This window comes from Argiope bruennichi, chromosome 3, assembly GCF_947563725.1.
Source record: "Argiope bruennichi chromosome 3, qqArgBrue1.1, whole genome shotgun sequence".
NCBI lineage: Eukaryota > Metazoa > Arthropoda > Arachnida > Araneae > Araneidae > Argiope > Argiope bruennichi.
The window spans coordinates 37690649-37706888 of NC_079153.1; the positions used below are offsets into that span (position 1 = coordinate 37690649).

General features: G+C 26.3%; 1 long non-coding RNA gene across 2 annotated transcripts in view; it reads left to right on the top strand.

Moving 5' to 3' along the window:
- LOC129963581 (uncharacterized) overlaps window positions 1–16240 on the top strand; it is a 195965-nt gene that overhangs the window by 50461 nt on the left and 129264 nt on the right. For both annotated transcript variants that reach the window (XR_008783992.1, XR_008783991.1), the window contains one exon: window positions 1514–1542. This is a non-coding gene — a long non-coding RNA (uncharacterized LOC129963581). The remainder of the gene's footprint in view (window positions 1–1513; window positions 1543–16240) is intronic.

Sequence of the window (16240 nt, forward strand, 5' to 3'; positions counted from 1 at the left end):
GTGCAGTTTTTTTTAAATTTTAATAAAAAAAAAGTTTATTTTAAATGAAAGCGCAGGAAAAGTACAGTGAGAAAAGAAATTTTAAGGGAAAGCAGAGAGAAGTACTACCCATGCATATGACCTTGTCCATCTTCTTTTTTGAGACAATTCCTGTACTTTTAGCCGGAGCAAACTAATTCATAGAATTGAATACCTTTTTCAGTTACTTTGTATAACCTTCACGTGCAGGACCGCGATACGCGTGTTATGCGGCCGGTATTAAAAATCGATTAAGCTCCGAAAAAGGAGTGATTCTCTGCAAAAAAGCGCGAAAGAAAGAAGACAGCCAAATACCTGCCTATCGATTCGGGCCTTGGAGGTGTAATTATAACGCGGGAAAACATGCAATAAAGAGACCCAATTTGTACCTTAATTGCGGGTCTGTTTTTTTTTCGGGTAAAACATGGAAGATATATAATTTCATTTCGTTACTTGGCCAGAAAGGGCATGAAATGCATCCCACTAAGCAACCTTTACTCCTTTGGGAATTCGAAGATGAAGACAGATTCACTCTCAGGGTGGCAGAGAAGGGGAACCAAATCACAGTTTTGTATACCTATCAGAAACTACTCACGTTTTAGTTTTGCTATTTGTTTATTTGTTTTTTTCCCGGCGATACAACTAATAAGTTGAATGTTCCCTAACATTATCTTTTCCTCGCATGGAATATCTAGTGTTTCCATGCAGGGAATATATATATATATATTTCTGGTATGAGCATTGTGCTTATTATTGCTTAGTTAATTTCCTAATTTTTATCTTAAATTACTCCATGTTAACTTCATTCTAAAAAGTTCTCTTAGTTCCTGATCCAATTCCCAATTTTTATTTAAATATTTCTAATACACGATCTAAAAAACTGATGAGTATTGCATTTTCTTAGTCTCTTAGCGAAGAAATAAAATCCCTGAAACCCACACAAACTTTTCAAAAATACCTAAGATTCTCTTGCCTAAGTCTACACTTGTCAAAGAAATCTCTATCAGATTCTCTTAATAAAATCACTGAAGGGAAAATTTTCTGTCACTTTGCTCTTATATCGCGATGTAAACTTCATCAAATTATCATCGCTTCTCTCCTGTACAAATTATGATTCCGTGTAATAATAAAATTATGATTCCATAATAATAAATTGATTTATTATTATGATTTTTTAATTGATTATTTATTACTACATAATTTCAAAAGTTTCTTCTTTTAGGTCACCCATCTGCGAAATTATGTTTACATACGTACATACATGTATCATGCTTTATTAAAATAAATAAAATATCATTTTTCTCCATAAATCGAAATATTTTTAATGATTTTTCTTAAAAATTCTTCCAAATATTTTCATTTTTTTATTTAAGCAGTGAGTGATATTTAACTGATCGATTTTATGAAAAATGTTTAAATAAAGGTTTTTAATGAAAATGTTTAATGAAAATTTGAAAAACTCCAAACTCTATTGTAATAATTTTTTCTTTTTTAGGCAGAAAACTGGAAAAAATTCAGCCATAAGTAAGTATGAAATTTTTATTTTGTTAAAACATCAGAAGTTATGACTTTTCTTCGGTATAAAGCTTAAAATAACCAAATTAATAGAAAAGGGAAAAATTGTTTTAAAATATCATCTTCTTAAGCAAAATTACGCGTGCCAACATACCATCAGTATACAAAATATACTTCTATATATTGCCATATATTTTTATGGATATAACAATTTAAAACAAAAGGAACACATATTTTTTTTTCTTTATCCTTAGCCGCTTTTAAGATGTATACCAACGATTTGCTTTTTTTAAAAGCATTTCTTTTTCTTAATTTTGGTTATTTATATTAAACGTTATTTCAATCTAATAATTAGCAAAAAGCTAGTAGCTAACATATCATCAATAAATTGCATAAAAAACGCACGTGTATACATCGAATTTATTGAAATATCTTCATAAATTGAAGCAAATTTCTTATTAAGATAACTTTTACTACAAACAATATTGGTTGCTGTTAATTAAGAAAAAAATTCTGTTTGATTATATCCATTATTTTTGAATACCGTTGGATCATTTTCAGAATTAAATCAACTAACGAAAAAATGAACCATATAGTAGTCCTCAAATTGTTGCCTTGAAATAGCACTAACCTAGTTATGTAGATCTCAAAAACACAATCATCCAAAAAATGGAATACTATCGAGTTTAAAAACTGATGCAATTTAGAAAATCCACCTTAAATCATAAAATACGTTTGCAGACATCAAGAAGTTATTGTATCTTCAATAATCAGGAAATAAAATAGTACAAATGGTTACTCGAAGTTCATAGAAAGAGAAAAATCCTTGAAAAATATATGATGAAACTGGAAATAAATTTCAAATATTTAAAAAAAAAAAAATAAAAAGTCACCCTTTTTTAATTTAGGTTTGTTTTCTTGAAAATATGAGGAATATATAGTAATATATTGTAATTATTCCTTTAAAATTTTTCCTGAAATAATTTATTTTTTCAGATATGTTTAATGACATATTAAAATATATATTTTAAATTTATTTTTAAAAGAAATTAGAGCATTATTAATGAATAATGAAAGTGTTATTCAACATTGCAAATGATTTCAGATATCAATTTTTAATTTTTGGGGATTTTTACAGTTAAATGAGCAAACTATATATAATGCTATATATAACTGAGAAGTAGATCAAAGGACTTAAAACGATATTCGCTATTTCTCCTACCTTATTATTAATAAATATTTTGTTCTTATAAGGCAGTAATAATCATCTGCTGCCTTAGTAATTTAAAAAGACATAAACTTTTCTGTGAGAGCATGCACGCGAATGGGTCATAAGTGTGACGAAATTGTGATATTAGTTATTACAGCATATCAGCTCCATTTCTCTGAAGTACAGATGTCCGGATAAAACTCATTTTTTTCTAAAAACGGAATGTGATAAATTGCGATTTATATATCTTCTGTGCAACATTTTTTAAACCTTTTTTTAGGTAGTTCTTTTTTTCTTCTTCAGAGGATTTTTGGAAAGATTTATTATAAAATCTTTCATCCAGATGTGTGAACGGTTACATTTTGAAAATCCTATAAATTAATATTTTAACGATAAAATTAGTAACTGAATATGAAAATCCTTAAAAGTAATATTAAATATTCTTTATATGGTGAAGATAAACTGTTTTGGAATTGTTTTTAATCCGTAATTAATGAAATTCAAATAATTTTGACCATGTGAAGTAAAATAAATACTTTTCATAAATAGTTGCAAACAGGATAAAGCAAAATCTGTGTCTTCTGGCTATCTGCTGTATTGATTGAGATTTATTAAATTGTTTTACTTTTTGAAAGCAACGTAATAAATGCTATAAGTATGGATATTAAGAATAGCTTTTTTTAAAAATATCGTTTCTTTTCGTTTCGTTTTAAAAAATATCATTAAATATATCGTTTCAAAAGTATTGCAGATATTTAATTTTTAATTTTGTTTAATCTTATTTGCTAATCTATTTTAATTAATGGAATTGCATTCTGGATATCATACATTTAAAAATACATTTTATTCTTTTGAAAAATCAGATAGTTATAATGTGTTATTTTCTTTTTTATCTCATTTTTGAATCAAAGCTATGAAAAAGAGTTCAGAGAAGGGCATAGCCATGAAATTAATCTTAGTCTTGGTTAAAAAAAAAATTTGACTATTTTTTGTTTCTGCATGCATTTGAAACAGGACATTTTTATTCAAATAATTCCTACTGTATAATTTATTAGCACAAAATTTGTTTGTCTTATTCTTTCATTTGGCATTTCGATTACTTCCAAACAAATGCCTTTCTAATTAGTTGTAAATATTAATAATTGTTTACTTTATAAGTATCTAACACAGAGAAAGCATCAAATTCAGATTACCATGACATTATTTTAAGCTAAAGCCGCTTTGATTCATGCTTTCAACTTTGATTCTTTAATTTTGCTTTAAATGGAACATTTCCCGACTTTAATTTTTTTCAATATGGTAAAAAAGTTCACCCAGAAAATTGAACGTGAACTGTTTAACTTTCTTTTTGAACTTATTTTTTTTTGACATATTTCTTTCCCCAATGTTAAATATTTTGGCATCAGTAAGCATTTAATCTGTATAAAAGTTATATGGAAAATTTCAGCGTGTTCTAAAAACAAAGAACAGAAGCCGATTTAAAAGTGATTCCATTCTTCATAAGTAGACATTCAATTTTCACATGTATAGCTGTTTCAAATATAGCAGTATATGAGAAGTTATGAGCAGTGTATGAGCGGCCGTGATTTAATTTAACCAGTATCAGATGAATAGCTATTTCATAAATAGCAGTAATTTACTACTATTTTTTAAATATCTATTCATCTGAAACAGATTTTTGCGGCTATGGCTTTATTTAAATCATAGAATATAGACGAAGATTTATAAAGCTATTACTTGCAACTAACAATTTACACACTGTTTTTTGCTACATTGTATTCTACATATATTTGTTACATGTATTGTACATATTTTTGCTAATTCAGATTTTTGAAATTACGATTCATCTGAAATTGATTTTTCGGATTAGAAGTGTTTTTGAGGCAGTGGCTTTATTTAAATCACAGAATATAGACGAAAAATTATAAAACTATTTCGGGCAACTAAAATTTTGCCCACTTTTTTTTTTTTTTTTTTTTTTTGCTACATACATATATTTGCTACATTCAGATTAATAACTATTTTTGAAATAGTTATTCATCTGAAACTGATTTTGTAGATTAGAAGCGAATTTTGCGGCTATGACTTTATTTAAATCATCGAATACAGACGAAAAAATAAAAAAAAACTATGGATATAATGGATATGGAACTAAAAATTTGCACACATTTTAATTTTTCTTCATTGTAAAAGTTGTTAGCGTACTCTTTAAATAGTATCACTATTTTACTTCAGTGAAACAAAATTATTTTACACAATGGCAAATTTGTATCATTCTTAACGTATATTCCATCTGATACCAGAACGTCTTGTTTAATTTGTTGTAAAGATTAATTACATTTCATTTTGAAGTCATCTGGAACCAAAACAGCATCCATTTACAATTGCAATAACTAATTGCTTTCATCTGCAGAAACCGTTCTTCATTTTCTTCCAAGTGGAAACAAATTTTATCTTTCATTTCTCCAATTCATAGTAGAAACAAGGGAGGGAAAAAACTGAATCTAGCAGAAAGATTTTTTTTTTTTTTTTTTTTACTTCATTTTATTCTTGCTGGAGCACTCACTCACTCGCCTTTATGAAAGGTGCGGTCATCTTCATTTCGCAATAAGAGATTGTAGTTCAACCCCATCTCCAGCGATTAACTTTTTCATCTCCATTTTGCCTACGGCTCGAAATGAATAAGCAGCGTGGCGAATGTTATTGACTGAATACGTTTTACTTATATAAATTAGAATGTATCATATATGTCGATCAAACCAGCTGAACTCCAGGTGAACGATTATGCCAAAGATAAAATCGGGTTTAAATCATGTTTACTTATTTAGGAAGGCTGAGACTTGTTTCAGGTGACTTAGATTTATTGCAAACACGATCGATTGACTTGAACATTAAATCATGGGATACTCAATGAATAATGGAATAAAGGGATTGTTCACTCCTTGTTTTGCCCTTTTTGTGCCTGTATCGTGTATACGTAATTGAAAAAGTGATGATTAAGTAATTAAAAAATATTTTACTTATTTATTTAGTTGAAATCCTAGTTGAAAAAAAAGTTAGGTTAAAAGTCCTTTAGTCGAAAAGAAAATGAAAATCTGTAATCTAATCTAAAAAATATAATAATTTTTTATAAAGGCAAATGAAAATGGAATAAAAAAAATCAGGAATTATATTTAAAAGATTTTCTTCTCAGACAAATAAATGGATCAGTAATTTACTAAGGAAATCGTCCTTATCATAATCATTTTGTTAAACATTGTCATAAAAATATGGCAACATTTTATAAAGATCTCCATTTTAATAACAATAAAGGGCTGACTAAATAAATAAAAACTAATTTAGATAGTGTTTGGTTGAAATCTCAGTAACAGTAAAAAAATGAAAGTCTATTACCTAATCTAAAAATTTTTAACTATCTTTTTTATAAAAGAGAACAAAAAAAATCAGGAATTATCTTTAAATTTTTTTTCTCAGATTATTAAATGTAACAATAATTTACTAAGGAAATCGACATTTTGTTAAACATTATCATAAAATTTATGGCAACAGTTAAAAACATCTTTATTTCATTAATAACAAAATGATGATTAAGTAATTAACAAAAAAATATTTTACTTATGTGTTTTATTGAAATCCCAGAAACAATAAAAAAATTAAAGTCTATTTATTACCTAATCTGAAAATTATAATTATTTTTTTATAAAGAAGTATAAAAATAGCATAAAATATCAGGAATTATACATATATATGTTCTCAAACAGTTGAATGAATCAATAATTTACTCAAGAAATCGTCATTTTGTTAAACATCATCATGAAAAGTATGGCAATATTTTAAAATCATCTCTATTTCAATAATTACAAAATGATGACTAAGTAATTCAAAAGTATTTTACATATGTGTTTAGTTGAAAGTAAAGAAACGGTAAGAAAATGAAAGTATCTTTCCTAATCTAAAAGTTGTTAATATTTTTTTTTTTTTTTTTTTTTTTTTTTTTTTTGCAAAAGTGAATAAAATTAATATAAAAAAGACAGGAATCACATTAAACAAACCTTTTTCTTTAAATGGATTAATAGTTTATTTAGGAAATTGGCAATTTGCTAAATATTATCATAGAAAATATCGCAAAATTTTAAAGACATTTCTATTCAAATAATAATAATTAGTAATAACGATGTAATGGCTAACTAGTTAAAAGTATTTAACATAAACATTGAGTTGAACAATGCTTATGTAAACAATAATGAAATGGAAATCTATTATTTAAAATGGCAATTCTAATTAATTTTTATGAAAAAGAAAAAATATAGCAAAAAAAAAAAAGACGACAACTATTTAAAAAAAAATTCTTTTACAGAACGTTAAATTAATAAGAAAGTTTGATTGGGAAGCTGCCATTTTGTTAACCAGCAAAAATGTCCCTTATTTATATTTCAATAACATCTATATCACCTTAATAATTATATAAAATGACAAATTATTTTAAGAACAATTAATAGAATTCCTGTTACTTTATTTTAAAAACGTTATTAACTAATATACTGAAACTGAAATGGAATCGTTTCATTTTCTATAATTCTCCAACCTTAAATTACACATTCAGCAATTTTATATAAATTCAAATTGCAAAAATTATTGAAAATAATAATATTATTCAAATATGGGAACTAATGTCCGGTTTTTAGATAAATAGAACTAAATACCCGTAGAAAAAAGAAAAGAAAAGAAAAAGAAAGAAAGAAAACGTTAAAAAAGTGTTTAGAAAAAGAAGCTTAAAAGTTTTTCTGGGAAGTAAAGAAGCAGTTGCAACTGATTTTTTATTTGCCAGTGAATAGAATTTTCACTTCCATATTTTATTATTTTGACTAGCACTTTTCTAAATTGCTAATAGACAACTAAATTATAAAACTTTTTCTTTACGAAATTCACAATGAATGCATTTTATTAAATTACCTCGTTTTTTTTTAAAATAAAAAAACTTAGACTGCATTTAAAGTCTTTTTTCAATTATCTGTTACTATCTTGATGAAGAAACATTCTAAAACGAGAATTAAATCCTATGCTCTGTTTCTAAATTCACTATTTCAAAATTCATTAATTATAAGTCGATCTCAAAAGAAGAATGAAAAAAATTTGGAGCTGCTTTTCTTTAAACCAATATTTCAGATCAAACATCATTGAAAACACTATATAAGCTTAAAAATAACCGAAAAATAGAAATGAATTTACGTATTAAATGTATAAATAAATATTGAAAGCATTAAATTTTTTTTATTCACGTGTTTCTGATGTTACAACTGCAACAATTTTTTCTATAAAAAATAGATGGGGAGGGGGGGGGTACAATTTTTTTTTTTCTTTTTTTCGCTTGATTTTGCCAACAATGTTAGTAACGTCTCACCTAAAATGTTGCTCTATCTTGGATGTTCTGTCAGCAAAAAAAAGTAAGAGATTATGGTTTATTTTCGAGTTGATAAAAAGTGAATTATGTATCCTTACGATAAAATAGTGTGAAAGAAATGTTCATTCCCTAATTATATCATTAGAGGCAATAGCTCTATTTTCGGCTTCTTTTGAGCCTCTTTTCGACAAAAGATGATGAAGTGGTTTTACGAGTCCAATAATTCTCCGACTTCCTGCACTCAGTGAAAGAACGAATTTTCAAATTCCCTATTTAACTTCCAAAAAGGCAGGTGCTAACCGTTTGCCTCTCGACTCCTCCCCTAACTCATGATCTAAGATTCCCAACGCCTCCTCGCCTCCCCACCCGAAATTCATCTGCAAACGACCGAAAAAAAGAGAGCCCCCCCCCTCCTTCTTTGACCTCCTCATTTAAAGGTTTGATTCCTTGCCCATCAGGTTGTAACTATACCGCCGGCCCTTGTTTTCATTTCCTCAAGACGCAAGCAGTATACTTTTCTACAATCTGCAGTTCTTCATAGCTTCCTCTGCTGATTCAAGCAGTATTTATTATGGGGGTTGGGTAACTTTCCAGCCCCTCCAGATGCATTTTACTTCGTTTTTCCGTCTTTAATAGCAGAGTTAAGCTTTCATTGTCTGTCAGTAATAACCAGAGGATAGGCAATGGATGGTAAGGAGATTTACAGAGAGGATGTATCGAAGTTGTGGTTGCTTTAGGTTTCTTTTATACTAAGGGCTTTGTTTATATTGAGGTAAGATATGTATTCAGATTTTCTGAGCAGGGTATTATAAAACCAGGGTTTTTTTTTTTATCGCGATTGTTATTTTATATTGTTTTATCAATATTCTTATATTAATCTTTAAGGTATAGTATGAGATAGGAATTTAATAAATTGTTTCCTGACTTTTGCTTGAAGAAATATTGCTTGTTTTCTATGAAGTATTTTTTGCTCTATCTCTATTCTTGGAATACTGGTAGGAAGAATAAATTGTTTCCTGACTTTTGCTTGAAGAAATATTGCTTGTTTTCTATCAAGTATTTTTTGCTCTATCTCTATTCTTGGAATACTGGTAGGAAGAATAAATTGTTTCCTGACTTTTGCTTGAAAAATATTGCTTGTTTTCTATCAAGTATTTTTTTCTCTATCTCTGTTCTTGGAATACTGGTAGGAAGAATAAATTGTTTCCTGACTTTTGCTTGAAGAAATATTGCTTGTTTTCTATGAAGTATTTTTTGCTCTATCTCTATTCTTGGAATACTGGTAGGAAGAATAAATTGTTTCCTGACTTTTGCTTGAAGAAATATTGCTTGTTTTCTATCAAGTATTTTTTACTCTATCTCTATTCTTGGAATACTGGTACCAAAAAAATTAAGAGTTAAGTAATTAGTTTTGACTAAATTGTTTATTGAAATTATATTACATATTTTCTTTGATTATATAGCTTTAGCAGAAAAAAAATTTAAAAAATGATAGTCCATGACTAGTTAATAAAACTCTATATGACTTTTCAAAAATTTCTGCTAGCTTGATTTTTGAAAAAATTCTAAACTTATTATTAGAAAAAAAATACTGTTTTTAATTTTTTTTATATTTAACTTCGGATATTGACTGTTTTTCCAAACTTTTTAAAAATAAATTATTTTTCCTAGAGACATGGTTTTGACAAATTGCTGCTATCGGTAAATTCATAAAGAGACAGTAATATGAAGAGAATAAAATTTACCTATTTGGATTTTCTTTACTTCATAAATCTTTATTTACAGGTTTTCTTTTTTGTATTTGAAGGGACGATATTTGAATTTGTATTTTAAAATTAATGACATACAATAGAGTTCTATAATTTTGTTTAAATATTATGTTTAAATTTAATAAGATATCTATCTCTTTTTAATTGTGAATTCCATGAATACCCGTAATTCGTTTTCAAAGTTAAAAACTTTCAAAATTATTAATGGAATGTGTATTCAAAATTCTTTCCATTTATTAATTAAAATAAACTGCAGGTGACATTTTTGCTGCCGGGGGGGGGGGAGGGCTAATACAGTTCTATTGGTTTTTCAACATTAAAGTATTTTGCTTTTCAACGATGTAATGAATTTAAATTGATTGCAAGGTTTAATATTTGTTTCAAAATTTATAATTACTTTAAAACTTAAATTTTAATAAACTTACACAGATTTTTTTAAAAAAATATTTTTGTGTATATCGTCTATTTGTTATGATATGAATATTCTTTATATTTAACAGTACAGTAACTTGTTTTGGCAAATTCAAGGACTCTCAGAATGATGGAAAAGAGAACGTGGAATATAAAATGAAATGCTTTTTTAATGTAATGAAAAATGTTGCAAGAATCATTAAATTATACTGCCTTTTAGATTTTCATTATTGCAAAAAATAAATAAATTAAATTAAAAACATTAAACAGTTAAGAGAGATTTTTACCTCTCGATCTTTCTGTAGGAGAAAATCAATTATGTTTTTTGTTTGTTTGTTTGTTTGTTTTTCTTTTACTATACGGAAGCACTAGCTCATTGCTTTATTTTCAAATTTTTAGGTTTATTTCGTTTAATTTTTGCCTCTACAAAACATTGAAATGTCGCAATTTTTATAAATATTTCTTAACTTTATTTCCTTGTGGGTTTATCTCGTTGATTAGCTAACCAGATGTTTTCCTGAAACTGAACCAACTTTATGAATGAACTCGATGATTGTCAGTTTGATGGATGACTTTGAAAATTAATGACAAAGCTTACTGAAGTGTTGGAAATCTAAGATGAATGCTGAAATGGCAATCAGGTTTACGGAGAGATGATTGGATTGTAGTTCGGTTTAAAGAAAAAAAGATGTAAAATTATGAAACACCGAAAAAATATTTGATGATCGCGCAAAAACTTTAGTTGCAAACATGAAAGACCGAAAAAAAAATCATAATAATCTTTAAATTCAGTTGATTTAAAGTACAGTTAATGCAAATTCTTCAAATGTTTTAAAAAATTTAAATGTAAATAAAATGTTCAAATGCAGTATTTTATAAAATAGAAATAAGAGAATAATAAATTGATAAAAGTCATGTGGTATGTTTGATAAACATTATAACTTACGATGAAATACTTTTTTGAGTATTTAGTTTTTTTAGCTGTCTGAACTGTAATCTATATGCACTGCTTTTACTGTTTTTATTTGGTGTTTTTGAATAATTTCAAACTATATGTTCCGTATAAAAGAAATCACTCTTATAATTTTTTTAAAAATTTTCTTTTTATAATTTTTTTACAAAAACATTTAACTCTGTGAATGAATTTGAAGAAAATGGAAGCAGCAAATATTTCTTTAGACGTATTCCATATCTACTCTTAGGAAAGCGAATATTCTGGTAATTTCTCCGGTATAAGGTTTTCTGGTACAAACTTACTTGAATAAAGTATCAAAAATTTATATTCTTCTTTCTTCCAATAAATTTCTCAATCATCAAGAAAAAATATTTAAATTCAAAGATTTGCCTTAAAAAGATTTATACTCTTTTTGAACAGCGTTCTCCAAATGATTGAAAATTAAATTATAAATGTTTTTGTTATTTTAATATTTTATCTAAAATCTTTAAATTTATCAATAAATTTATCTGTAATGTGTTCTTCCGTGTATCAAAATTTCTTTATATATTTGAATAGTTTACATTCTGTTTATGCTGAAATAATTTTCTTTGTATTGAAAGTGATCTTTTTAAAATAAAACTAAATAATTATTTTTTTTTTGTAACTAGTTTAAATAAGTTACTTATTTTAGTCCTTTGTATTTATTACAATTATTACAAAATTCATGCAATTAAATTAAAAATTTAATGAATGGCTATGTAGATTTCTCCGTTTTCATGTAAGCATTTTTTTTTTTTTTTTTTTTTTTGCTATTTTATATCTTTAATATTATATGTAAGAAAAGGAAAATAATTAATGGATATACATAAATTGAAACAAAATTTCATAAACTTTTAAGGTGAAAATGACGTTAAACACTAGAAAAAAAATAATCTTATAATGCATATTATGCCTGTTACGTGATCAAATAAAAACAAATTAGTTTCAAGTAATATAGTACAGAAACAATGATATAAGCTTTAAAAATTGTCTTTGCTTACGTTCTTTATAAGTTCTTCCAAATTTTCCGATATCATGTAACCTTTAATTTATTCCAGTTTTCTCATTTATTTCAATTCAGTTCTATCAAGAAAATAAAATTAAGCACAGAGAATTAAATGAAGGATTCTAATAAAATGTTCATCGAAAAATAAACAAAAATGTCTACGATAAAAGTTTATGTTATTCTTTTGATTAGCTGTTCTTGATTTATCTTTAAATGTAACATTTTGTTTCACCAACACTCCAAAAATCTTAAATAACTTTCCTTTTCATGCATAATTCCAACTATTTAGTAACCCAAAAGCATCCCTTTGAAGACACGATCCCACTCTTTAATCCCATCTAAGCTACAGTTTAAAGATTCCACACTCTCGTCCCTTTCAAAATTCTGAAAGCATGGTAAATAAGCGCTCTCGATAGTTCCACGTAGTAAAATTTAAATATACTTTCGCATCAAAATCTCTGGTGATATTCAGCCCCCATGATCCCTTGCGTGGCTTGAAATCGGGTGTAGTACATATAAAGGCTTCAGCGCAGAAGAGAGAAAGTGAAATTTCAAGGAACACAACACAACAGCATACTAAGATTTGGCATCGCGCGACAGACCCCTTTTCAAATCAATGGAGAGAGAAAACAGGTGTTACCTTCTAGAATTTACTTGCATAATATTACGATACGACCACTCCGCAATTTTAATAAAAGGCGCTTTGACTTCCTTTTAGATTAATATAAATTATTTACTTAGCCTTTTGAAAAGAGAGGAAGCTTACGTTGACATTCAAATAGGATACACCATTATGCTGGATTGAATTCCGTGGGATTCCAATCGTCAAAATGAATAAACGAAGCTTAAAATTATTTGAATCGTTGCTAGTGAAAAGAGATTTATCTCTTGTATTCAATAGAAATATTTTAAAGAGAGAGAGAGAGAGAGAGGAATACTTTGTATCTCGTTGATGTTCTTTATTTATTTGAAACGTTGTATTTTAATCGGACATTGCTTGTGAAAGCAGTTGCGATTTTACCGTCGATACGAGGTAATTTAATAAACTCGGTAATATTTTGGAGAATGTGCATCGGCGTAATCCGTTTGCTTTAAGCGAAACAAAAGACGGTTGCGATTTGAATAAAACTTACAATTTGTTTTGAACAAAACCGTTAAATATCAGATGAATTCGAATACTGGGCTTATTAAAATTTAAAGCAATCAGAGAAAGATATTTTATAGAAATGCGTGCGATAATGTAAACGGAAAATTATTTAAATAAAATAGTATTTTGTTTTTGAAATGCATATCGGTTGAGTTGTTTTATATATATATATATATATATATATATATATATTATCGAAATTTGTTTATTTTTTTAGCTAATAGATAGCGTTTATTTAATTCCGAATTTAAAATTATGTGATTTCGAATGCGAGTTTCATTAATTATATTACTTTTATTAAAACCAATATTTTTTTCTTCTTTTCTTTAAACGAATGATTTTTTCAACAAGAATTAAACTCGAGTTAAAATATCATATAGATTTTTAGAATAAATGAGTTCTAGAATCTGCATTTTGTTTGAAAAATATTCAAAATCCATATAAGTGTCTAGAAATAAGATCAGAATAAGTCTTTGCACACGTTGATTGGGAGAAAGAAAATCCAATTGTTTAAAAAAAATTTTAATGGCGTTTCCGCACACAGCTCTGTTAATAAATTTTATTTTGAATATGTTGCTCGTTCTCTTTTATTAGATTTAATTACTGGTTTAAAAAATAGAAAATCGTAATTTCTGAAGGAAAAAAATGTAAATCAGTTATTCGAACTCATTACAGGAAATGTCATAAAAGTAATGTTTCTTTAATTATATTAACTTTAACTTTTCTTTTTCGTATTGCAAAATGTTACAATAGCCATTGTTTGTGAGCATGTCCTTTCTACCTTACAAGGTGCAAATATTAATAGAACTTGTCCTGCAAATATTATTATTTTTATTTATCTATCTCAACTGAGCTTTCAGATATAGTTTTGATTTGTTTAAAAATTTCAACGCATTTAATGAAATATTAATTGCTTTTTGCCAAATATTTCATTTTTTATTTAAATGTGAATGTACTAAATAATTTTAAATGAAATGGTATTAAATTAAATTTAACTATACACAATGAAAATTTAAAAAAAATATCCTTCAGGAATATTATCATATTCTTTAATTGTTGTTCTATCAGAAATGGATGTAAAAATTAACCAACTAGATTGCATGATTTCCCTGTTTTTATAAAGAGAATTAATGTATTACAAATAAATGTACTAAAATGTATATTTAGAATGTTCTGATAAATGGTCTTTTTTTTTTTTTTTTTTTTTTTTTTCTTTCTTTTCTTTTGAAATGTTAAATGGTTGCTCGAAAATGGAGAAGATCCTTAAATAATATTTCTTGCTTACATTTTTCAGTTGAGATCATAAAATTACAAAATATTTAAGAATGAAATGGATTATTACACTTTTTATGCAGAGATATTACACAATTTTTATTCAGCTTTTATCTTCTAATTTTAATCTTTATATAAAATCTGTCACAATTAAAATATATTTACAGAAAAACCAAATTATAAAAAAACTATTTTTTTTCTCAATTAAAATTTATTTTTTATAACTTGATTTTTTTTGTAAATATATTTTAATTGGTTTCGGTTAAGCAAAGTTTATTTTGCATATGTGTGTGTGCAATATTGATTAAATATTAATGCTTATTATAACCTTTTCTGAGATATTTGGCGTAAAAACAGATAATTTTTCAATTTCAGGATATTTTGTTTGTATGTCGCCGAATATCAGCGTGAATTTCAGTATTTTTTATTTATTATTAAAAAATTTAAGGTTTCAAAAAATGTCAAGAGTACTACTAATGGTCATTAAAATTCATCTTAAAATTATTGTTGAAGGAAAATCGTAATCTGATATCGGATAGAAATTTGCTTGAAAAAGAAGGCAATTTGAATTTGTGATTATCCCTTCATGATTTATATTTCCTGAAAGAAAAATAATATATTTTTATAGATACTTTTCTAAATATAAGGTTGAAGTTTCAATAAAGGACGTCATAACTTAATCATAAATATAAGTTTTATGTTTATTTATTATTATTCATAACAATCAGAAATTTTTTTCATTCATATAAAATATGTTTATTTTTCACAAAAATTAAATATTTATTGATGCAGTTTAATTTTTTTAAAGAATTTGATAAGTTAATTTCCAGCTTTCATTAAAATATATATTTAGAGACATCATTTTTAAGCCAAACAAATTTACAATGGATCGTGCATTCAAACTGACTTATTTTCTGATTTTACAAAATAAATAATTAAAATAAATGCTGAAAGCACGGGTATTTGATAAAAAAAATCACTTTGTTTCTTCTTCCTATTATTATTTTTATCATTGAAAACCTATGATGTTCATTGTGATAAATTACACGATTCATCTTAAACTCAGTGAAAAATTTCAGGGAATTATGTATGCCCCTTTAACTGGTAAATGCAATATTTTGGCAACTGAAATTTATAATTCTTATAATTTAAAATATTGATCGGTTGATTTTCTGGGAATATTTTTTAATTCATAGATCAGAATGGAAATTTGATTGATATTATAAGTATTTTTTTAAATTCTTTTTTAATGTTACTTTGAATTGTTTTGTGCGATTTTTAGCAAAACGAGAAAAGAAGCCAGTATTTTAAATAAGTCATCAATTGATGATCATAAAAGAATATTTTTGAACACAACTTAATATTGAATTATAGTAAAAATATTATAAAATATTGAAATATAATTTTTTGAAAAAGTCCCTCTTTTATCGAAAATCATTATCATCCTCAAATGGTAAAGTTTTTATTCCCTAATGCTTTATTTAATTATATCAACTATCCTTAAGCGAAGCGAAT